General features: G+C 40.3%; 2 protein-coding genes across 2 annotated transcripts in view; both read left to right on the plus strand.

The window, feature by feature from the left end:
* Positions 1-23,083, plus strand: part of GTPBP8 (GTP binding protein 8) — a 59,437-nt gene extending 36,354 nt beyond the window's left edge. Inside the window, exons 6-7 of the transcript XR_003432491.1 lie at positions 6,127-6,241; positions 23,038-23,083. The gene's annotated coding sequence lies outside the window, so the exon portion shown is untranslated. The remainder of the gene's footprint in view (positions 1-6,126; positions 6,242-23,037) is intronic.
* Positions 23,084-23,135: 52 nt separating this feature from the next.
* The window catches only part of BOC (BOC cell adhesion associated, oncogene regulated), a 241,596-nt gene continuing 239,508 nt past the window's right edge, over positions 23,136-25,223 (plus strand). The window contains exon 1 of the mRNA XM_027104803.1: positions 23,136-23,182. The gene's annotated coding sequence lies outside the window, so the exon portion shown is untranslated. The remainder of the gene's footprint in view (positions 23,183-25,223) is intronic.

Consider the following 25,223-nt stretch of genomic DNA (forward strand, 5'->3'; position numbering starts at 1 on the left):
ACCAGTTTCGGTACTACTTAAAGGTATTTTACAGATGTGGAAAGTGAGGTCCGCAGTTGAGTTGGTGCATACGCCCCCATCTCCACCTCAACCATTAGCGGAAAAGGAAGAAATGAAATAAAGAGACTTATGCAAAGTGTGCATTTGTAACGCAGAAGTAATTTAAGTTAGTCAAGGAAGGCTCTACCTGGAGCAGCAGCAAAACCACGATCATAGAAACTTGGAGGCCGTCTGACTCTCCATCAACCCCATCTTCTGTCAGTGTCCAAAACAAGACGATATACCAAGCTTTCCTGATCCTCACCTCATTTATATCTTTCTAATAGTTCATTTATCTTCAGCTACCCTGATACCAGCTTACTTAAGGCCCCCCGCGAATGTATTAGAGAGGCAGTTAGTGGGTTTTGAAGACGGACCAGCAAGGTTTTGATTCTAGATCTGCCCTTTACTAGCTCTATGATCTCAGGAAGGTTACCTAACTCCTCCAAATCTTAGTGTTCCTACAGGTAAAATGAAGATAATAATACAAACTTATAAAGTGCTCACAGTTAAAAAGTGCTTTAGAATAGTGTCTGGCATACAAACAGTATTTACTGTTAGCAGAATTCGTATTGTTGATATTTTTACTGTTTAATACAAATAGCCACGCCACACTGAAACACTTTGCATGCTCTCTGTGTGTGCCTTTGTACATATTAATTTCTCTATCTGGGCCATTTCCCTGAAACACAATCTCCCTCAGCTCTGGTGTCATCACCTCTAGGTAATTCTTCCTGAGCATCCCATTCCCACTCCATAGCTTGATGTAGAGACGACTTTATGTACACCCGTAGTGCCCTGTGCTGGCCTCTGTATTAGCCTCCTATTGCTGCTGTAACAAATTAGTACAAACATAGTCACTTAAAACAACACAGTTATTATATTACATTTTTGGAGGTTAGAAGTCCAAAACGGATCTCACTGGACTAAAGTTGTCAGGGCTGGATCCTTCTGGAGGCTCTAGTGGAGAATTCATTTTCTTGCTTTTTTCAGCTTCTAGAGGCCACCTGCATTCCTTGGCTCATGTCTCCATCCTCCATTTGCAAAGTCAGTAGCATAGCATCTTCCAATCTCCCTCCAGCCTCTCTTTCTCTCTCACCCTCCTGCCTGCCTTCATCTTAAAAGGACCCTAGTGATTACACTGAGCCCACCAGAATAACCCAGGGTACTCTCCTCATTTCAGAGTCTTTAACTTAATCATATCTACACAATCTGTTTTGCAATGTAAGTAAACATATTCATAGATTTGGGTGATTAGGATGTGGCTGTCTTGTGGGGGGGGGCATTATTCAGGCTACCACAGACTCTCACAGAATTTACCTCACTGTACTGTATTAATTTGTATATTTGTATGTCTCTTTCTCCAGTGACATGTGAGCTGACTGAAGGCAATACTACCAGTGTAGCTTACTGATCTTTATATCACAATGCTTAGCTCATAGCCTGGTGTGTAGTAAGACCTCAATAAGGCTTTAACAGCTTTGTCGAGGTACAATTGATATACAGAGAACTGCACATAGTTAATGTGTACAATTTTACTAGTTTGTCAATATTTACTGGCTACATAAGGGACTAGATGATGCTTGAATAGAGTTTTTGAAGAACGAGTAGGAATTTCCCAGGCAGATAAGGGAAGAAGACATTCCTGACAGAGAGGTGGTAAACAACATGAGTTGGAAGAATCATTAGTCCTGGCTGAGTCAGTATTGCTGGAGCATGACGTGTTCTGAGGGATGAAGCTGGGAGTAGTGGTGTCAGATCAGGGACAGAATTTGGATTTACCCTGAAGGCTGGTGATTCCCAGACCTGGCTGATCACAATTACCTGGATAGTCTTTTTTAAATATTTAGAAAATTTTCGGGCCCCACTTCACACATTCTTATTCATTAGGTCTGAGTAGGGCTCTAATCTGGGTTTTTTAAAAGCTCCTTGTGATGGTGGTCTGCTTTAGGGATCCCTTTCTGGAGGTGACAAAGGAGTCACTGAGAATTAGGCTGGGCAATTTGGGCACCTTGCATCAGAGGACGAGCACTCTGGAGAACAGGTTTGAAGGAGATGAGACTGAAGGAAGGGACCTAAGGGAATCTGTTACAAAAGCTGAGGCAGGAGATAATGAAGGCCTGAATTCCAACTCTGGCACTGAAGATGGACAGTATGACTTATTTAGATGTCTGGTACTTAGGTATTTAAATGTCTAGTATGACTTCCAGACTTTTGCCTTGAGTGTGACATGTGGCATCCAAAAGAAGAACAAATTTAGATACATCTAAATAATAGGAATAATGAGATAACTTTTGATGTACTGAGTTTGAGATTGCCCATGGGCTGCCCACAAGAGTATGTCCAATTCGCCAGTTGAATAAATGGGACTGTAGCTCAAAGGGTAATTGCAAAGGGAGGGAGTAGAGATGATGAATATAGGATAACGTTTTTAGCGGCTTAGATGAGAAGGGAAGGCCGAGTTTATGTGATAACAGAGAGATGTAGGATCAAGCAGGGTATAGTTTTGTTCTAATTTTAAGGATAGTGCATCAGTTAGGGTTCCACCAGTCAAACAGAACCAGTAGGCGATATATATATATATATATATATATATATATATATATATATATATATACATACACTTTTGAAAAGAAATTGGCTCGCATGCCTGTAGGGGTTGAATAGTCAAGTCTGAAGTCCATAAGGCAGGCTGTTGTAAATGGCAGTCTGGAAACTCAGGCAGGAGCTGAAGCTGCAGTCTACAGATGGAATTTCTTCTCCTTCATGTCCTCAGGGAAACCACAGTTCTGTTCTCAAGGTCTTTTAAACTGATTGGATTAGGCTCATCCAGATAACCCAGGATAATCTCCTTTACATACAGTCGGCTGGTTGTAGTTGATAATCACATCTACAGAATGCCTTCACAACAACACCCAGACTCATGTTTGATTGAATAACTGGGTGCCCCAGCCTAGTCAAGTTGACACATAAAACTGACCATCACAGACAGAAAGTGGTTTCATCACCTGAACAGGGTAAGAGAAATGGGGCCAAAAGAGTGAGAGAAGCTGGACCTACTAAAGAGATAAAGGTGAGAGAATTGATGAAGAAACACCCATTCATTCAACAAAGTTTGTGAGCATCATCCCAGAGGAGACAAGCAAAGGTGGGATCAAGAGCTCAGGTAGAGGGGTTGTCTTAAAGATCAACAAGCCTTTGTCCTCTGAGCCAGGAAGAAAAATCAAGATAGCTTTAGACATGGCTATGTTTGGAGTACGGTAACAGAAAGATGAGGGAGCTCCTATGTTGTCAGTGAAGGAAGATCATTACCAAGAGGGGAGGGCAGGGAGATGGGTTCTGGGCGAGCAGTGGATATTTAAAATCAGAGTTTCCTTGAACTGGGGGATATGGAAGAGGCGTGTGTTCTGTATATTAGGGAGAAAGTAAAGATTTACAGCTATGTTTTTAAAATTTCAAATTTGCAAAGAAAGACTGCCACAGACACAAATGACCATGAAATAGACAGAACCTTGTCCATCTCATTAGCACTTCAAAAAATACAGATTAAAATAATTTCACAGTATTGTGAAATTATATAGACAGAGTAAAAGCATGGTGTCTCATGTTACTAGGACTTTGGACAAAAATTCAGATACAAAGTGATCCTTTGTTGTTGTAATCATGAAAATGGAAAATGATATATTCACACAATGAGTCAGTGGTTTTCTAATATTTTGGCAGTGGAATTCTTTTTCCCTCACAAAATCTTAACACAGAAATCAAATATATAAAACAGTAAAAGCAGAACTGTAGTGGTTAAGGGTACAAAGGAGAACGCAGGGCCCTCCCATAAAGGCCTCCTTCCCAGGCTCCTAGAAGTACCTCATAAGACACTTCCTAGGGACAGTTTGGAATCCACTGTTGTAAATAAATAAATATGTGTTGATGTGTGCAATTGTTTACCATACATTAAGGTGTTTTCTAAAGCAGTTTAGAAAACGCTATGTACAATGTGATTACATGCAAAAATATACCTCCACATATAGAGAAAAAGGTCTGGAAGGATCTAAATGAAGGTGTTAACAAAGATTATCTTTTCAGCAGTAGGATGGATCTTTTCTTCTTCTATGAACTTATTTGTACTTTCTGAAGGAAAGAAATACATGTTGCTATTGTAATGAGAAAAAAATATTTTTAACGTTACGTGTGTATCAAACTCTTAGGATGTGTGTGTGTGTGTGTGTGTGTGTGTGTGTGCGCGTGCGCGCGTGCATACACCAGCATATTTGGAGACATACATTTTTTGGCCCATCCAGCTACGGTCTTTCAGCTCTAATCTCATGCGTCTATACTTTGCTCTGTGATGCGGGGCTGGGATTCTGCAAAAACCACATGGTCTTTGCCAGCTGCTGGTTATACCCATATGGACCACTAGAAGGAGATTGGAAGGCAGGAGGAGGAGAGAAGTTCCTGTTTGTTTTCTTATTCCTGGTAGTGTTGCCAGGCAACAGCTCTTCATCCTAGGTAATGACAGTTGCTTCTAGTCCCTGACTCATTTTTACACACTGGCAGAACTAACTGACCCCTCTAAGGTACTAACAGCACCTGAATGATGTTCTTTTGTCAAAGATCTGAGTCCCAGTTCTGCAGATCACTTCCTCCAACAATCTAAATTCTAGTCTTCTCCTTGTCTCCCCAGCTTCAGGGCTTGTAACTGCTTTTGGCAGTTATCTCTGTGTTACCTCAGTGTTGCATGTGTGCTTTTAAGTTCTTAAACATCTATTTAACCAGTTCATTATATTAAATTCTCTCTGGTGAAATACTTAGTATGAGTCTGTTTTACTAACATGATTCTTAAACAAGAAGTGGTCCTAAGAAACAGCCCCTCAAAATGGGATTCTGAGGTTGCTCTGAGCTTATCCTTAGCTTTGAACACCATAGTGATCTCTTTAGCAAGGGGAAATGGGATTTGAGTATCCATGATACCCTGTGGCATCATACTTAATCACCTGTGGTTGATTGTGATGAAATGCCTTCTGTGGCCCTAAGAGGGACCAGATGACCGTTATGATAGCAATGATGCTTCTACAAGAAATGACAAGCTCAGATCATTAACTCTTAGCTCAAGTCACAGAGAATCAGAGAGTTTCTCTAGTGGCTCTAAAGGAATCACCTGTTTCTTAAAGCTGCAGGGCTGACCTTGACCCAGAATTTAATTTTGTGGGTTACAGAATTTCAACCAGAATTTAACTCATAGATTTGAAAATCTTGTTTGTGAAAGTTAGGGCACTGACTGGTAAGAAGAACTCTGAGACTTGGAATAGGAACCATCTAGTTTGACTTAGGAAAAGCTGAGAATCTTGGAGTTGCTTGCCTTCTTGTGTCTGAGGGAACTTGTGTTAAGACCCCATAATATCCTCAAGACCCACTCCAACTACTTCTCATAACCTCTAGAGCTAACCCAGTTCAGATCTCAGTTTGCTCCAAGGGGGCAAGTACAAAGTCTGACATGGAAGGAGATGGTTTACTCCAAAATAATTGCAAAATGTTGCTAATTGACAGAAATGGAAATAATAGTGGATTTTTAAGTTATTAGACTAAAAGAGGAAGGAATATAAAACACTGGATTAGACCAAATGTATTGACAATGGATCATTATTACAGTTACTAAAGATCTTAGTTAGGGACTTCCCCTGTGCTCCAATGGTTAAGACTGCACACTTCCACTGCAGGGGGTGCGGATTCGATCCCTGGTCGTGGACCTAGGATCCCGCATGCCGCGTGGTGCAACCAGAAAAATAAAAAAGATCTTACAGTTAGAAGTGTGTCTAATGGTCTTCTTGGTTGCTTGAAACTTGAACTCAACTATAGCCTATACTCATTGAAGGTAAAATACCAGATTTTTCCTGGCCCAATGTGGAAGGAGGAGTCAAAGACTCAGAGAGATTGGAATGATGGGGTGCATATATAATCTGACTTGCACACGCACCCACCCCCAGCTGTGTCCTTTGAGAGGTCACTCACCCCACTGAGGCATTGAGAAAGGCATTAATGATGGACTACTTTTGTGTCCTCACAAATTTCTGTGATGGCTGTCTTCTGTAGGCTATGGTGATGGTAGAAGATACTGCCATTGAAATCGGCTCCATGATTTCAGTAAAAACGATGGGATCCCAGAACAACAAAGGCCAAGTGGCAACAATTAACTACAAGAGACGAGGTTAGTGCATTTACTATAATGGGCAATAGAGACAAAGTGTTAACCAGATATTTTGACTAGCAGGAATCTTTAGTAGTAGCTAATTGATCGTGGTGCCTGTACGAATTGAATAGATAGCAGCCTATTAAAATATTACTTCATTTATATAGCAGGGACCAGAAACCTAATCTGAGCACCAAAATGGAGAGGAGACATGACTCCTTACTCAATTTCCAGACTTAAACAAGTTCAGCAGCACAAAATCTCTTGATGAACAAGGAAGCTGGTACAAAGATGCTTATCGGTGTCATTTACAGGAACAAAACTTTAGAAACATATAAGTATCCATGTTATTTATTGCTGGTTAGTCAACATATTCACGACTTAATCATTTTATTACTTTTATTACTTACAGTTCTGTGGGTCAGGAGTTTGGACAGAGCTCAGAAGGGATGGCTTGTCTCTCTTCCACATAGTGTTGGCTGGGAGGGCTCTACTGGGTCTAGAGGACCTACAATGGCCTCACTCACAAGTCTGGCACTCCCATGGGGATGGCTCAAATGACTGAGGGTGAACTGGGATGGCTGGGTCTCTCTTTTTCCGTGGTATTACCCTGGCTCACACATATGTGTGGGGCCTTGATTCTCCTCTATGTCGTTTCTCTCTCCACATGGCATCTATCCTCTAGGACCCATCTCCCCATGTAGACTCCCTCTCCAATAGGATAACCTGGACTTCTTTATGCAGCAGATGGATCCACCCTGAGCAAAAGCAGATGCTGTACGGCCTCTTAGAGTCTGAACTCAGAAGTCCCCAAATGCCACTTCCATCAAACTTTATTGGTCAAAACAAGTCAGAAAGGCAGAATAGATTAAAAAAATGGGGAAACAAACACGAGCTCTTGTTGGAAAAAGCGGTAAAGACGTATTGCAAAGAGGTGTGGACACAGAGAGACCCAATTCAGTCACTGGGTCCATTTTCAATAACCTATTACAGGCTAACAAGAAACGTATCTCTTAAAAAATTAAGGTACATCCATACAATGAAAAACAGAGTAGGCAAACTTGCTGTAACAAACAGACCCCCAAATATATAATGGTTCAAGCACAATAGATGTTTATTCTCACCCACATTGTGTTCAATACATGATTATTCAAAAATTCAGGCTCCTTCCATCCTTTGACTTTGAATTCCCCTAGGGCCTTGTCATCATCTACATCTAGCTGTAAGAAAAGATAACATAAAGGATACACACCTGCCTCTTAAAAGCATTGGCCCAGGAATAGCACACATCACATGCATTCCTATTCTTTTGGCTACACGTAACTGCAAAGGATCCTGGAAATGTAGTCTAGCTGCATGCCCAAGGAGAAGAAAATGGATTTTGATGAACAGCTAGAAGACTCTGCCACAATCATTTTTTAAAGATAGGCAATGGCACAGGGAAATGCTCACATTATATTAAATGAATGGAAGGCATTACAAAACTTTGTATGACTCCAAGTTGGGGAAGGGGCAAAGAGAAATGTATATCTGGAGTGAAAATGGTACCAAGATTTTTATTTCTGGTTGGTGAGAGTACAAAAGTTTTATCTTCTATTCTTTTCATTTTCAGAATTGTATTCAGTGAACACAAATGACCTCCATAACATGATAAATATTTTTTTAATGTTAAAATATCTAAATTATAAACTCAAAGCACTCTTTTAGCATCATTGCTGATGATCAATCTGTCAACTCCTAGAAGCTCGTAGAAATGTAAAGAAAAAATGCCCATTGATGATAGCATTACTTTTGCCACTTTGTTTTCTGAAGTATTTAGGGACCAGCATACAATTTTAATACAGAAAATTCCTAATTTAGAAAAGCCATGTCTAAGTGCATTGTTGAAACTGAACATCTCCGCCCATAAAGTGAACGTAAAACATGATGAGGAGGAACCAGAGCCAGCCCCCCAAAGCCACTTTCCTCCAATCACTCACGTGATCGGTTCCGGCCAATGGTGTCCCGGCCGTTGGTTCTATAGAGGACAACTATGGATTCCAGGATTGTTACAGAAAAGTGCTTTCCACCATCAAGATTAAAACAGCAGGAGCACATCTTCCCTCAGCTTGGGTCACCCTCACCCTAACAAGCTCTGGCACTCAGAGTGGGAGCTTACATCCTGCCATGTTCCCAGAACCAGTTTCTCAATCAGGTGGGAAGTGGGAGCTGAGATCTCTCAGCAGTGAGCCCCTGGCATGGTGGGAGCAAGAAGGTGGAGGGGAGAGCTGGGTTCTAGGCCTGGGCAGGGGTCCCCATGTGGCATGATCACATTAAGACCCAGGATTCTGAGGGAGATATAGTGGTGGGGTGTCAGATTAGGATGATGGGAGAAATGCTAGGGACTCCTAAGATGGGGAAGAGATGTTTTTCCCATTCACTTTCCCCTTCATAGACGTAGTGATCTTGAATACTTTAGTTCCTCTCCATCTCAAGTCCTCTGTCATCCCAGTTCCTTCACTGTCCTCAGCTCCAGTAACCTTCACATTCACTTCACTTCAGTCACATGCTCTCAAATCATATCCCAAATCTTGCCATCATCCAGAATTACTCCATATCTGATATCATAAATTCAGACATTTTTCTTTCTGATGATAGCGTCCTATCTTTTCAACTTTCTTACTCAAGTTATTTCTTATAAATCTGATCTTAAACCTTACTGGATCACCAGTCCTTAACCTCTTACTGTCTTCACATCAGTACCCTTCTTTGTATACAGCTTAGATTCTCCCAGTCCATTGCACACCAACGTTATCAATCCCCTGTCCCCGTTACTTCCATCACTTTTGCCTAGCCAAAGTCCAACCCTTTATTAATTCCACTCTCTGAATTTTCTGTAATTATGGGGAAAAAAACTGAAGTCCTCAGACAAGAACTCTCTCAACTTACTAATGTCAAACCTACAAATTTACCTGTGCCTCCACCATCCTATCTTCCATTCCTCCAGTTACAATGCGTAAGGCGATCCTCCCCTCACCTGAGGTGAATCCCTTCACTGCCTGTCTCCATCCAGTAAAAGCTTTTTCAGAAAAAGGATCATGTATGCTTGTTAACTGCTGCCTCCAGGACCTAGCAGAGTATCTGGCACATAACAAGTGCACAGTATTTATCAAATGAATAGCTTTGGAGAGTTTTGGAAAAGATAGGGACAGAGAAAGGGAATAAAAGAGTTATTCTTCCTATCCTATTTTACTGTTTTTGGTCAGAAGAGAGAAGAGTATTTTGAGAAGGAGAGCAGAATTTTTCTCATACATAAAGGACAGAGGTTGATCAAGAATTGACAGTATTTGAACTGTTAATAATTCTTACATTTCAAAAGTCACCTGAGTGGGTGAAAGTCATTTCCATGCACGTATTAGCTGTGTATAATTTATTTTCCTGAGAAAAATTCTTCCTTTAGAATAAATTTCCAAATAAATTCCTTTAGAATAAATTTCTGTCATCTAGAATAATTTTATGTACAAATCCCCTTCATCCTTTAATTCCTAGTTCCGCTGCCCCTTGTTCACCTCCCCCAAAATCTGGAACTTATCTCTTCCATCTCTGAACTCCCATCTCACTTTCTCTCTACCTCTTTTATGATACTGACTGCCCACAGTCTGCCTTGTTCTTGAGACATTTGTACCGAGTTCTGTAAGCACTTTCATGCAGGGATGTATATCCTCCCTCCTGCTGGCACATGGGGTGCTCAGTAAATACTTGTTGAATAAATACTGAATGAATTAAGTAATGAATAAGAAAAGTCTTTCAATAAGAACCAAATACTAGCCTGGCATCAAGAATTTCTTAATTCAAGAAACACAGTCGTTCTAGAAGTCACAGGAACACATTTGAAAGGCTAGGCATACATAGGCATAATGTGTTAATAGCCCACACGATAGTCTCCAAAAATTTTCCTTGATTCTAAAAGGCATCCTGTCACAGGTTTTAATTTAAAAAGCATGCTTCTACCTGACTATACTTTTTGAAAATGTTGGCATTTTTAGGGCTGTTACAAAAACATTTTCTTTCAAAATGTAATTTGCACGCAAAAGCCTTAAGGAGACAGCCTCTGACTTGTACTCCGGAACTTTCAGAAGATATAAGACTAACATGTTTCATTTGAATTCCTGAAGTGAATTTTGGTTTGGATTTTGATCTGAATGTATAGGTATAAATCCCAGTTTAAGATCTGGAGTATATAAGAATTATAATTTTCTTGGGTCAAATGCTGAATTTCACTTTATGGAAATGTGTAAAGATAACCCCTTACAAGAATCTTATAATTATCTAAAGATACATGAAGTGATGATTGAAGAAAATGAAGAGTTTAGAGAAAAAAAGATAAGAAATGAGTTCCCAAAACACAGAAGTAAAACGAGAGTGGAATTAAAGCACCCATTATTGAGAAATCAGACTCTTATAGAGCAACCTTTCAAACTCCATTCAATATATATTTTATTATAACATTTAGCTTCACAATAGAGTATAACTTAATAGCTTTAAGTGTAATTATTCCCCACGGACCTTTACACAGACACCTTAACAGCATTTGCTGAGGAAATCCACAGTCCGCAGTTATGGCTTGCTCAATACCCACCTCTCCACCAGGGGGCAGCAAGAGGCTGTACCCAGATTACTCTCTAATGGCTCCTGGTTTAGTTAGAAGCCAAGCAGAGCCTAATCTACATTCCAGCTCGCCAGTGGAATCCCAGCTTCACAACCTCAGACAGAATGGAGACAAATCGACTTATCCCTGGCAGAAGAGATGCAAATTATCAAAGAAACGTCTTACAGCAAAGTAGATGCACATGATTTCAAGGCTTTGCCCCTAACTTGGAAGCAAGTCATGTGACCTGAAGGCATAGTTTTGGCCAGGAGTGGCTTAACCTAAATTTATTTTCAAGGCGCAGAGTCACTTGAACCTGGGAATGGCAAGACTTAAAAAAAAAAAAAAGGTTGATAATCAGATAATTGGATATATTTTTTTCTACATTAAAGACTCAATGCCCAAGAACTGACCTTGGAGAAAGTGAAATCATTATTCCTGCTCTTTGACAGCCTTGAGGCAAAATTTCCAAGTCAAATTTATAAGATGTATAGGGATTTGGTTGCTTGTTTTGCTTTCTTCTCTCTTGCCAGTTACCTCCTGAGATCCGGGCGTGGATCAGTAAAATCCCTCTGCCGTGGCTGCCAGCAAGTCTGTGCCTGACTCGGCGCCTTGCTGAAAAGGTACCAGGGCCTCTAGTGGAACATAACACCCTAGTACTAAGCCAGGGGACAGAGCCAAGCCACATTTCAGTGTCTGCCGCTGAACAAGCTCTGAGCAGGGGCCATCTTTTCTGCCCAAGAAGTGGTTACTGGACTCTTTCAAGTGTTTGCTTTTGCGACTAAACTGGTCAAGAAAATGTTTTTGAAAATTAGGGTTCACTCAGAAAGGAGATAGTCTGTCTACACCTGACGTTTTCAAGAGACACATCATCTGTGCACCCAGATACACTCACAAAAACACACATACAGAGATGCACACTTGCCAAGAAACAAAAAGTTCTCAGGAGAATCATGGTCCTGAAAGCTTTCTCTCTTTTACACCAGTATTTACTGCTATCTCTTCTCATAAAATCTACTATAAGAGATGCTGGCATAGCAAGAATTTTACCTCAGGAATATATAAGAAAACATGATCAGGGCAGTAAGCAGATGTATTCAAATAGTGACAAGGTACTCAAGTGTGATAAAGCCAGTACATGGAGTCACATCTAACTCAGGTCAACTCTAGAATAAAAACGAAGGATATTAAAATTGGCATGGAAAATCTCCCCCCATGAGCATGTAGGCATCACAAGAACAGGAATGTTTAGTTCCTTGTTCTAACACGAAGCTATTCAGTTCCTCATTCTGAGCTAAATGCCTAGAACAGTTCAGATGCTCAGTTAATATATCAAATGAAAAAAGTGCTTAAGAAAGTTACCGCATCAGAGACCAACATCTCTTAGTAAGTCCATTTCAGATAATCTTTCACCCCCTCCAGCATGAAAGCAGATCATGATTTCTTCAGTTGAACACTAGCTGATGTAGTTGTCTTGAGTCAAGGGGCCATGTTGTATGCATCTTTAACAACAGTCATATCCAGAGAGGCAAGCTGTTTACCCCATCGGCACAGATGCTGACTGAATAAATGAAGATTCCCATCTCACACTCTCTCTGGGGTAGTGTTGCCAGATTGAGCAAATAAAAATAGAGGATGCACAGTTAAATTTAAATTTCAGATAAGTGAATTTAGCATAGGACAAAGACTTATACTAAAAAAAATTCACTAACTAAAATTCAAAGTTAACTGGGTGTCCTGTATTTTATCTGGTAATCCTAATCTGCAGCATATACTACAGCATTTTGCTCTTCCTGAGCAAAATAGTGGGAGAATTGTCTAACTTTTTAATTGTTGGACTTCCCTGGTGGTGCAGTGGTTAAGCATCCGCCTGCCAATGCAGGGGACACGGGTTCGAGCCCTGGTCCGGGAAGATCCCATATGCCCGTGTGGTTCCCACATGCGGAGCAACCAAGCCCGTGTGCCACGACTACTGAGCCTGTGCTCTGAAGCCTGCGAGCCACAACTGCTGAGCCCATGTGCCACAACTACTAAAGCCCATGCGCCTAGAGCCCATGCTCTGCAACAAGAGAAGCCACTGCACTGAGAAGCCCACACAACGCAACAAAGAGTAGCCTGCACTCGCCACAACTAGAGAAAGCCCTCATGCAGCAACAAAGACCCAACGTGGCCAAAAATAAATAAATTAATTAATTAAATTCTATTAAATTAATTAATTAAGTAATTGTGACCTTTCTCTCGGGTGACACAGATTGTATCTTTTTTTTAACACATTTATTAGAGTATAATTGCTTTACAATGGTGTGTTAGTTTCTGCTTTATAACAAAGTGAATCAGCTATACATACACATATATCCCCATATCTCCTCCCTTTTGCATCTCCCTCCCACCCTCCCTATCCCACCCCTCTAGGTGGTCACAAAGCACTGAGCTGATCTGCCTGTGCTATGCGGCTGCTTCCCACTAGCTATCTATTTTACATTTGGTAGTGTATATATGTCAACGCTACTCTCTCACTTCGTCCCAGCTTGCCCTTCCCCCTCCCTGTGTCCTCAAGTCCATTCTCTACATCTGCATCTTTATTCCAGTCCTGCCTGTAGGTTCTTCAGAACCTTTTTTTTTTTTTAATTTTATTGTGACCATCAGTTGAAGGTCAATTGGAGGCTCCTCTCATTTAAATCTTTATTTGCTCTTGCTAAAATAAATATTTTTATGGGGGAAAGAAGTCCTTTAAGAAGACCTTCTGGGGACTTCTCTGGTGGCACAGTGGACAGGACTCTGCACTGCCAATGCAGGGGTTCGGGGTTCAATCCCTGGTCAGGGAACTAGATCCCACATGCATGCCTCAACTAAGAGTTCTCATGCCACAACTAAGGAGCCCTGGAGCTGCAACTAAGGAGCCTACATGCTGCAGCTAAGGACCTGGCGAGCCACAACTAAGGAGCCCACCTGCTGCAACCAAGACCCAGCACAACCAAAATAAATAAATTAATTAATTTTTTAAAAAGACGACTTTCTGTCTTCAATCATAAAATCAGATTTAAGAATAAAGAAAAAAATAAGATGCAAATATAATTCTGACAGAATAACAATTATTCTCCAAAATAAGCCCCCAAACTGAAATTAAGATGCCTAGGATACATTTATAGTTAGCACAAATACTAAAGGAATAAACAATAATTTTCAATTGATCAGCTAGCATTTTGTGAACGCTTGTGGCTTTAAGAATGAATAAATAGAAATGTTAACAGGAGGTGGGAAAACATCACAGAAGCACTGACTTTTTAAAAAAAGGAGCAGTCACATGTAGAGAAGCAGTCACAAGAGCCTCTACAACTAAAGGAAATGAGAGTTGCGCGGAGGGCAGAGTTAGTAATACACAGCAAAACAGGGCTAAAATATTTCCTCTTTTTATTTTTGAATTTTATTTTATTTATTTTTTTATACAGCAGGTTCTTATTAGTTATCCATTTTATACATATTAGTGTATATATGTATACACTGTATACACGTATAGATTCCATATATATGTGTTAGCATACAGTATTTATTATTCTCTTTCTGACTTACTTCACTCTGTATGACAGTCTCTACGTCCATCCACCTCACTACAATTAACTCAATTTTGTTTCTTGTTATGGCTGAGTAATATTCCATTGTATATATGTGCCACATCTTTATCCATTCCTCTGTCGATGGACACTTAGGTTGCTTCCACATCCTGGCTATTGTAAATAGAGTTGCAATAAGCATTGTGGTACATGACTCTTTTTTCTTTTTTTAACTTCTTTATTGGAGTATAATTGCTTTACAATGGTGTGTTAGTTTCTGCTTTATAACAAAGTGAATCACCTATACATATACATTATCACCATATCTCCTCCCTCTTGCATCTCCCTCCCACCCGCCCTATCACACCCCTCTAGGTGGTCACAAAGCACTGAGTTGATCTCCCTGTGCTATGCGGCTGCTTCCCACTAGCTATTTATTTTACATTTGGTAGTATATATAAGTCCATGCCACTCTCTCACTTCGTCCCCGCCCATGTCCTCAAGTCCATTCTCTGTGTCTGCATCTTTATTCTTGTCCTGCCCCTAGGTTCTTCAGAACCACTTTCTTTAAAAATTTTTTTAGATTCCATATATATGTATTAGCATACGGTCTTTGTTTTTCTCTTTCTGACTTACTTCACTCTGTATGACAGACTCTAGGTTCATCCACCTCACTACAAATAACTCAATTTCGTTTCTTTTTATGGCTGAGTAATATTCCATTGTATATATGTGCCACATCTTCTTTATCCATTCCTCTGTCAATGGACACTTAGGTTGCTTGCATCTCCTGGCTATTGTAAATAGAGCTGCAATAAACATTGTGGTACATGACTCTTTTTGAATTATGGTTTTCTCAGGGTATATGCCCAGTAGTGGGATTGCTGTGTCGTATGGTAGTTCTATTTTTAGTTTTATAAGGAACCTCCATAGTGGCTGTATCAATTTACATTCCCACCAACAGTGCAAGATGGTTCCATTTTCTCCACACCCTCTCCAGCATTTATTGTTTGTAGATTTTTTGATGATGGCCATTCTGACCAGTGTGAGGTGATACCTCATTGTAGTTTTGATTTGCATTTCTCTAATGATTAGTGATGTTGAGCATCTTTTCATGTGCCTCTTGGCCATCTGCATGTCTTCTTTGGAGAAATGTCTATTTAGGTCTTCCACCCATTTTTCAGTTGAATTTTTTGTTTTCTTGATACTGAGCTGCATGAGCTGCTTGTAAATTTTGGAGATTAATCCTTTGTCAGTTGCTTCATTTGCAAATATTTTCTCCCATTCTGAGGGTTGTCTTTTCGTCTTATTTATGGTTTCCTTTGCTGTGCAAAAGGTTTTAAGTTTCATTAGGTCCTATTTGTTTATTTTTGTTTTTATTTCCATTTCTCTAGGAGGTGGGTCAAAAAGGATCTTGCTTTATGTCATAGAATGTTCTGCCTATGTTTTCCTCTAAGAGTTTGATAGTGTCTGGCCTTACAGTTAGGTCTTTAATCAATTTTGAGTTTATTTTTGTGTATGGTGTTAGGGAGTGTTCTAATTTCATTCTTTTACATGTAGCTGTCCAGTTTTCCCAGCACCACTTATTGAAGAGGCTGTCTTTTTTCCATTGTATATTCTTTCCTCCTTTATCAACAATAAAGTGACCATGTGTGCGTGACTTTATCTCTGGGCTTTCTATCCTGTTCCATTGATCTATATTTCTGTTTTTGTGCGAGTACTATACTGTCTTGATTACTGCAGCTTTGTAATATAGTCTGAAGTCAGGGAGCCTGATCCCTCCAGCTCCATTCTTCTTTCTCAAGATTGCTTTAGCTATGTGGGGTCTTTTGTGTTTCCATACAAATTGTGAAATTTTTTGTTCTAGTTCTGTGAAAAATGCCATTGGTAGTTTGATAGGGATTGCACTGAATCTGTAGATTGCTTTGGGTAGTATAGACATTTTCACAATGTTGATTCTTACAATCCAAGAACATGGTAAATCTCTCCATCTGTTTGTATCATCTTTAATTTCTTTCATGAGTGTCTTATAGTTTTCTGTTTACAGGTCTTTTGTCTCCTTAGGTAGGTTTATTCCTAGGTATTTTATTCTTTTTGTTGCAGTGGTAAATGGGAGTGTTTCCTTAATTTCCCTTGCAGATTTTTCATCATTAGTGTATAGGAATGCAAGAGATTTCTGTGCATTAATTTTGTATCCTGCTACTTTACCAAGTTCATTGATTAGCTCTAGTAGTTTTCTGGTAGCACCTTTAGGATTCTCTATGTGTAGTATCATGTCATCTGCAAACAGTGACAGCTTTACTTCTTCTTTTCTGATTTGGATTCCTTTTATTTCTTTTACTTCTCTGATTGTTGTGGCTAAAACTTCCAAAACTATGTTGAATAATAGTGGTGAGAGTGGACAACCTTGTCTTGTTCCTGATCTTAGAGGAAATGGTTTCAGTTTTTCACCATTGAGAGTGATGTTGGCTGTGGTTTGTCATATATGGCCTTTATCATGTTGAGGTTAGTTTCCTCTATGCCTACTTTCTGGAGGGTTTTTATCATAAATGGGTGTTGAATTTTGTCGAAAGCTTTTTCTGCATCTATTGAGATGATCATATGGTGTTTTTCCTTCAGTTTGTTAATATGGTGTATCACATTGATTGATTTGTGTATATTGAAGAATCCTTGCATTTCTGGGATAAACCCCACCTGACCAGGGTATATGATTCTTTTAATGTGCTGTTGTATTCTGTTTGCTAGTATTTTGTTGAGGATTTTTGCATCTATATTCATCAGAGATGTTGGTCTGTAGTTTTCTTTTTTGTGACATCTTTGTCTGGTTTTGGTATCAGGGTGATGGTGGCCTCGTAGAATGAGTTTGGAAATGTCCTCCCTCTGCTATATTTTGGAAGAGTTTGAGAAGGATAGGTGTTAGCTCTTCTCTAAGTGTTTGATGGAATTTGCCTGTGAAGCCATCTGGTCCTGGGCTTTTGTTTGTTGGAAGATTTTTAATCACAGTTTCAATTTCAGTGCTTGTGATTGGTCTGTTTATATTTTCTGTTTCTTCCTGGTTCAGTCTCAGAAGGTTGTGCTTTTCTAAGAATTTGTCCATTTCTCCAGGTTGTCCATTTTATTGGCATAGAGTTGCTTGTAGTAATCTCTCATGATCCTTTGTATTTCTGCAGTGTCAGTTGTTACTTCTCCTTTTTCATTTCTATTGATTTGAGTCTTCTCCCTTTTTTCTTGATGAGTCTGGCTAATGGTTTATCAATTTTGTTTATCTTCTCAAAGAACCAGCTTTTAGTTTTATTGATCTTTGCTCTCATTTCCTTCATTTCTTTTTCATTTATTTCTGGTCTGATCTTTATGATTTCTTTCCTTCTGAAAACTTTGGGGTTTTTTTGTTCTTCTTTCTCTAATTGCTTTAAGTGTAAGGTTAGGTTATTTATTTGAGCTATTTCTTGTTTCTTGAGGTAGGATTGTATTGCTATAAACTTCCCTCTTAGAACAGCTTTTGCTGCATCCCACAGGTTTTAGGTCATCGTGTTTTCATTGTCATTTGTTTCTAGGTATTTTTTGATTTCCTCTTTGATTTCTTCATTGATCTCTTGATTATTAAGTAGTGTATTGTTTAGCCTTCATGTGTTTGCATTTTTTACAGTTTTTTTCCTGTAATTGATATCTAGTCTCATAGCATTGTGGTCAGAAAAGATACTTGATATGATTTCAGTTTTCTTAAGTTTATCATAGCTTGATTTGTGACCCAAGATATGATCTATCCTGGAGAATGTTCCATGAGCACTTGAGAAGAAAGTGTATTCTGTTGTTTTGGGATGGAATATCCTATAAATATCAAGTCCATTTTGTTTAATGTATCATTTAAAGCTTGTGTTTCCTTATTCATTTTCATTTTCATGATCTGTCCATTGGTGAAAGTGGGGTGTTAAAGTCCACTGGTATGATTGTGTTACTGTCAATTTCCCCTTTTATGGCTGTTAGCATTTTCCTTATGTATTGAGGTCCTCCTATGTTGGGTGCATAAATATTTACAATTGTTATATCTTCTTCTTGTACTGATCCTTTGATCATTATGTAGTGTTCTTTGTCTCTTGTAATAGTCTTTATTCTAAAGTCTGTTTTGTCTGATATGAGAATTGCTACTCCAGCTTTCTTTTTATTTCCATTTGCATGGAATATCTTTTTGCATCCCCTCACTATCAGCCTACGTCTGAAGCGTGTCTCTTGTAGACAGCATTTATGCAGGTCTTGTTTTTGTATCCATTCAACCAGTCTTTGTTGTTTGGTGGGAGCATTTAATACATTTACATTTAAGGTAATTATCAATATGTATGTTCCTATTACCATTTTCTTAATTGTTTTGTGTTCGTTATTGTAGGTCTTTTCCTTCTCTTGTGTTTCCTATGCAGAGAAGTTCCTTTAGCATTTGTTATAAAGCTGGTTTGGTGGTGCTGAATTCTCTTAGCTTTTGCTTGTCTGTAAAAGATTTAACTTCTCCATCGAATCTGAATGAGATCCTTGCTGGGTAGAGTAATCTTGGTTGTAGATTTTTCCCTTTCATCAGTTTAAATATGTCCTGCCACTCCCTTCTGGCTTGCAGAGTTTCTGCTGAAAGATCAGTTCTTAACTTTATGGGGATTCCCTTGCATGTTATTTGTTGCTTTTCCCTTGCTGCTTTTAATATTTGTTCTTTGTATTTAATTTTTGATAGTTTGATTAATATGTGTCTTGGCATGTTTCTCCTTGGATTTATCCTGTATGGGACTCTCTGTGCTTCCTAGACTTGATTGACTATTTCCTTTCCCATATTAGGGAAGTTTTTAACTATAATCTGTTCAAATGTTTTCTCAGTCCCTTTCTTTTCCTCTTCTTCTTCTGGGACCCCTATAATTCAAATGTTGGTGCATTTAATGTTGTCCCAGAGGTCTCTAAGACTGTCCTCAATTCTTTTCATTCTTTTTTCTTTATTCTGCTCTGCTGTAGTTATTTCCACTATTTTGTCTTCCAGGTCACTTATCCGTTTTTCTCCCTCAGTTATTCTGCTATTGATTCCTTCTAGAGAATTTTTAATTTCATTTATTGTGTTGTTCCTCATTGTTTATTTGCTCTTTAGTTCTTCTAGGTCCTTGTTAAATGTTTCTTATATTTTCTCCATTCTATTTACAAGTTTTTGGATCATATTTACTATCATTACTCTGAATTCTTTTTCAGGTAGACTGCCAGTTTCCTCTTCATTTGTTTGGTCTGGTGGGTTTTTACCTTGCTCCTTCATCTGCTGTGATTTTCTCTGTCTTCTCATTTTGCTTTACTTACTGTGTTTGGGGTCTCCTTTTCACAGGTTCATAGTTCCTGTTGTTTTTGGTGTCTACCCCCAGAGGCTAAGGTTGGTTCAGTGGGTTGTGTAGACTTCCTGGTGGAGGGGCCTAGTACCTGTGTTCTGGTGGATGAGGCTGGATCTTGTCTTTCTGGTACACAGGACTGCATCCAGTGGTGTGTTTGGGAGTATCTGTGACCTTATTATGATTTTAGGCAGCCTCTCTGCTAATGGGTGGGGTTGTGTTCCTGTCTTGCTAGTTGTTTGGCATAGGGTGTCCAGCACTGTAGCTTGCTGGTTGTTGAGTGGAGCTGGGTCTTAGCAGTGTGATGGAGATCTCTGCGAGAGCTTTTGCCGTTTGATATTACGTGGAGCTGGGCGGTCTCTGGTGGACCAATGTCCTGAACTCTGCTCTCCCACCTCAGAAGCACAGGCCTGACACCCGGCTGGAGCACTAAGACCATGTCAGCCACACGGCCAGGTACATGGGGAGTTTCTTGCCTTTGGGGAAGTCTGCGGTCTTCTGCCAGCGTTCAGTAGGTGTTCTGTAGGAGCTGTTCCACATGTAGATGTATTTCTGGTGTATTTGTGGGAGGAAGGTGATCTCCACATCTTACTCCTGTGCCATCTTGAAGGTCTCCCCAGATTGTATCTTTTTTACTTTGATGTACAAATGCCACTGTAGTATGATGATGACAATGGGTTCCATTTAATTCCTTTAGGTGTGCCATCGAAAATTCCAGTATTTGGAAATGTCCTCTGAACTCAGAGTTTTGAACACCACTAGTATAGAGTCTCTGGTATCAGCCTTGCTTTATCTGAATGAAGGGTCTGCCCTATAATATTCTTTATCCCCTATACTTTGGAAGATAATTTCTGGGCAGATACCTTAGTTGAGAAGGTTGAAACTAGGCTTAGGAGGTCCTGTGTTTCCTGAGTGATTTCCAGCGAATTATCAACCTCCTGATCATGAAGTGGTGATAAAACCCAATTCTGGGAGTTGGGCAGGAATTCATAATGCAAGAGTGTGGGGGGAAAGTATTGAATTAAGTAATGCTAATATGTACTCATTTTTTCCAACATGAATATGGCTTAGAAAAAATGATCCCCTGACTTCTGTCCACAAACATCATGTATTAGTCCTGGACCAGAGCCAGTCTTTCCTGAGAACCCATACCTAGCTGTAAGCTAAACAAGTGATCAGTTCCTGGTAATAGTCTCTGAGGGACCTGGTCCACCTTTACCCAGAGCTCAGCCCTTGTACTTCATGGCTCAGCTCAGCCAGAAAGCTCAGTGGATAACCCTGGGTGACTTGGGTGGCAGTGGGGGTGGAGGTGGAGGAGTTGCAGGGGGCAGAGGAATTTAGCTGGTAATCAAGGAAGGAATACATAGGAATAAACTCTTTTCCATAAGAAAATTTTTGTTCAGCTAACCTCAAAGCTTAGTTTTAGAATTTCATAAAGAAAATGTTCCTTTGTCACTTGTAAGCATTATTTTTATTTAACTATACTATAAATGAGTACCATTGAATAAAAGGAGACCAATTAAATGAATAAAAATAAAACTCTTATCTTCCTAGAAACCTCCATTATATTATATGGCATTTAAGACTTTTCACAAATTAACACCAATCTATCTTTCCAACCTCATTTCTTGCCACTTCTTTCTAGAACTGTCATACTCTACCCCAGGGTTGGGTCTTCGTTGCTGAGCTCGGGCTTTCTCTATTTGCGGCAAGCAGGGGCTGCTCTTAGTTGCAGTGCGTGGGCTTCTCATGGCGGTGGCTTCTCTTGTTGTGGAGCACGGGCTTTAGGTGCATGGGCTTCAGTAGTTGTGGCGCATGGGCTCAGTAGTTGTGGCGCATGGGCTCAGTAGTTGTGGCTCACGGTCTCTAGAGCACAGGCTCAGTAGTTGTGGCGCACGGGCTTAGTTGCTCTGCAGTATGTGGGATCTTCCCAGACCAGGGCTCGAACCCATGTCCCCTGCATCGGCAGGCAGATTCTTAACCACTGTGCCACCAGGGAAGCCCTCTACTTATTATTGAAAGCCTGAATCAAATGCTATCTATCTGTATAGTTTTCCTTACAATCTATGCCAGCATAATTTCCTTCCCTGCCTCTGGCTGCCAGAGGCACTGCACACATCTTTACTACCAGTACTAATGGTGTTTACCACACAGAGCTGCAATTATCCCCTCCTCTCAAGAGAGTGAGTTTCTCGAGAGCAAGGTCTCTATATCCACACTACCCAACACAGTGTGTGTGTGTGTGTGTGTGTGTGTGTGTGTGTGTGTGTGTGTGTGTGTCTCACCAAATATACACAGCACTCAAATAGATGTTTATGTAAGCACAAGCCAAAGTCCTGAGTTATAACATTTACTCTATATTTCCTAAAGGAATACATGGATTTCCATATTTATCAAGTAGATAAAATTAGACTAGACCCCACTAGACTTCTATGCTTCAGCAAATCTGGTTTACTCACCATTTTCCAAACACGCATGGTAATTTCCCATCTTTACACCACAGTTGAAATTTTCTTCCCCTGAAAGCATCTATTCTCATTTCTCCCAATTAAAATCTTCCTAAACACCACCTCTAGTTTTCACAACTCTAGACACACACTTACTCACGTGCACACACACTATGATCTCTTCCTTCTGAAAGCATCTTTGCTTTTTTTCTCTTCTTTTCTAGTTCTCCTCATTCTCCATCTTATTCCCAATGGTCTTCTCTTAAAGTTGGATTCTGCTCCTTGAAGGCAGAGACTCTATCTTCCTCTTTCTGCAGCTCCTCACCAAGGGACTTGCACATACTAGGCACTAATCAAGAATTTGTTGAATAGAAAAAATCAGAGGTTATTTAAAAAATACTCAGTTCCCACCAACAGTGCAGGAGGGTTCCCTTTTCTCCACACTGTCTCCAGCATTTGTTGCTTGTAGATTTTTTTGATGATGGCCATTCTGACCAGTGTGAGGTGATAATTCATTGTAGTTTTGATTTGCATTTCTCTAATAATTAGTGATGTTGAGCATCTTTTCATGTGCCTCTTGGCCATCTGTATGTCTTCTTTGGAGAAATGTCTATTTAGGTCTTCCACCCATTTTTTGATTGGGTTATTTGTTTTTTTGATATTGAGCTGCATGAGCTGCTTGTATATTTTTGAGATTAATCCCTTGTCAGTTGCTTTGTTTGCAGATATTTTCTCCCATTCTCAGGGCTGTCTTTTTTCTTGTTTATGGTTTCCTTTGCTGTGCAAAAGCTTTTAAGTTTAATTAGGTCCCATTTGTTTATTTTTGTTTTTATTTTCATTACTCTAGGAGGTGGGTCAAAAAAGATCTTGCTGCAGTTTATGTCAAAGACTGTTCTGCCTATACAGTGGAATGTTACTCAGCCATAAGAAGGAACGAAATTGTGCCATTTGCAGAGACGTGGATGGACCTAGAGACTGTCATACAGAGTGAAGTAAGTCAGAGAGAAAAAACAAATGTCGTATATTAACACACATATATGGAATCTAGGAAAATGGTACAGATGAACCTATTTGAAAAGCAGAAATAGAGACACAGACATAGAGTGGGATGAATTGGGAGATTGGAATTGACATATATACACTATTATGTACAAAATAGGTAACTAATGAGAACGTACTGTATAGCACAAGAAACTCTACTCAATGCTCTGTGGTGACCTAAATGGGAGGGAAATCCAAAATGGAGGGCATATATGTGTACGTATAGCTGATTCACTTTGCTGTACAGCAGAAACTAACACAACATTGTAAAGCAACTATACTCCAATAAGAAAAAAATAGTTCATATCCAGAGACAGATGTAAGTGTATACAGAAAGGAAGGGGATTGCAACCCATCATGGGGAAGCTTCAGAAAGATTAGTTCACCTGGGTCAGGAAAGAATGGAGGTGCATTATCAGGTAACCACAGTAGTCCAAGGGTGAGGTAAAGCCATCGCTTTGATAATAACAAAGATGTCAGGAACGATTTCCAAAGGATGGGGTACAGGATTTGGTACCTAACTCGAAATGAGACAAGGGAGAGAGAGGAGTAGGAATAAATCATATTCAGATCCTGACTCTGGGTGCTGGGATGATGACAGCATCACTTACCGAAATACAGAGTTTTGGGGGAAAGGATAATGAGTGCAGCAGTTGAGTGTCCATGAGCCGCCTCAACAGAAATATAACAGAGGCAGTTGGAAAGATGAGCATGAGGCTTAGACAAGCAGGGGAGCCCAGTGACGGAGTTTGGGAGTCAGTCATATAGCTGAGGCCAAGGGGCAATACAGGGTGATGGAGGGGTGGGGTCTGTGACAAGAGGAGAGGAGAGGGGCTGGTGAGGGAGGCGGGCGGGAGAAGGGGAAGGGGGGCACAATGCCATGGAGTAGCATTTCAAGGGCTTCAACACTGCAGGAATGGTAAGAATGAGGGCTGGAGATAGGCCAGTGGGTATATTGATGTGGTGGTCTGCTGCCTTTTGAGGATGAGACTCGTGGGGTAGAGGGCCTGAAAGCCAGACTGCTAGGAGGTATGGGGTGAAGGAGCAGTGAGAATGTAATGGCTAAGATAGAAGAAACCGATTTCCTCAACAAGTGTGTCAGTGAGAGGAAGGCTGTCGGTACCACAGTAGCTTGAGGGCATAGCAGGGTTCAGAAAGGTTGTGTTTGTTTTTAGGTTGTGCCTGAGACTGGAACTTGTTTGTTGACAGAGGGAAAGGAGCTCGAAAGTAGGAGATTTGGAAGCTATGAGAGAGAAAATGTAATAAGCAAAGTCTTAGAGGAGGTGGGATAGGATTGGAGTCTCGGCGGAAGGGCTGGCTTTGGAAGGAGAAAGGACCTCTTCCTCCAAGAGAGAAGGAAAGAAAGCGGGAGGAGTGAGGAATCACATGACTAAGGCAAAGAGGAGGGTGGAGGGGCCTCACCTCCACACTTTCTTATCCACCAGAGCAGGAGGGGAAACCCTGTGCCCAGGTGTGCCCAGTTTGTGAAGCTGGAGTTACATGAGGACAATCCTGAAACAAATGTATCAGGGAGATGACAAGAGACAAGTGAAGGGGTGGCAAAGCAGCAGTGAGGCCCCACGATTCCTTTCAGATGGGCACATCTTTTCCTGGGAAGCTCCTTACCCTTCAAGACCCAGCTCAAATGTTTCCTTCTCTGGCTCACCCAGGTGAAAACTGAACTCACGGGGGTCCTACTCCCCCACCCTGCCCCGCCCAGGCCCTGCAACCTTTATAAAAGTATTTACCTTGTATTTCAAGTTTCACTCATTTGTCTCTCATCAGTTTTTAAGCTTCTCAAAGGTCATAATTTATCAGTAAGTGCTCAAAAATAATGAGTGAGTGAATGAACCAAGGGATGGATGTGTGAATGAATGATATTTCCTCCCCCGGTGGAAGCTGACTTCTGCTTCCAGTATATTAACGCAGAGAGAGACCTCAGGAGGGAGATTAGGGGAAAACTGCACGTGTGGATACATGTGAAGTAAAAGC

This window comes from Aethalodelphis obliquidens, unplaced genomic scaffold (assembly GCF_003676395.1).
Source record: "Aethalodelphis obliquidens isolate GAN/ISIS:26980383/991018 unplaced genomic scaffold, ASM367639v1 scaffold1, whole genome shotgun sequence".
Classification (NCBI taxonomy): Eukaryota; Metazoa; Chordata; class Mammalia; order Artiodactyla; family Delphinidae; genus Aethalodelphis; species Aethalodelphis obliquidens.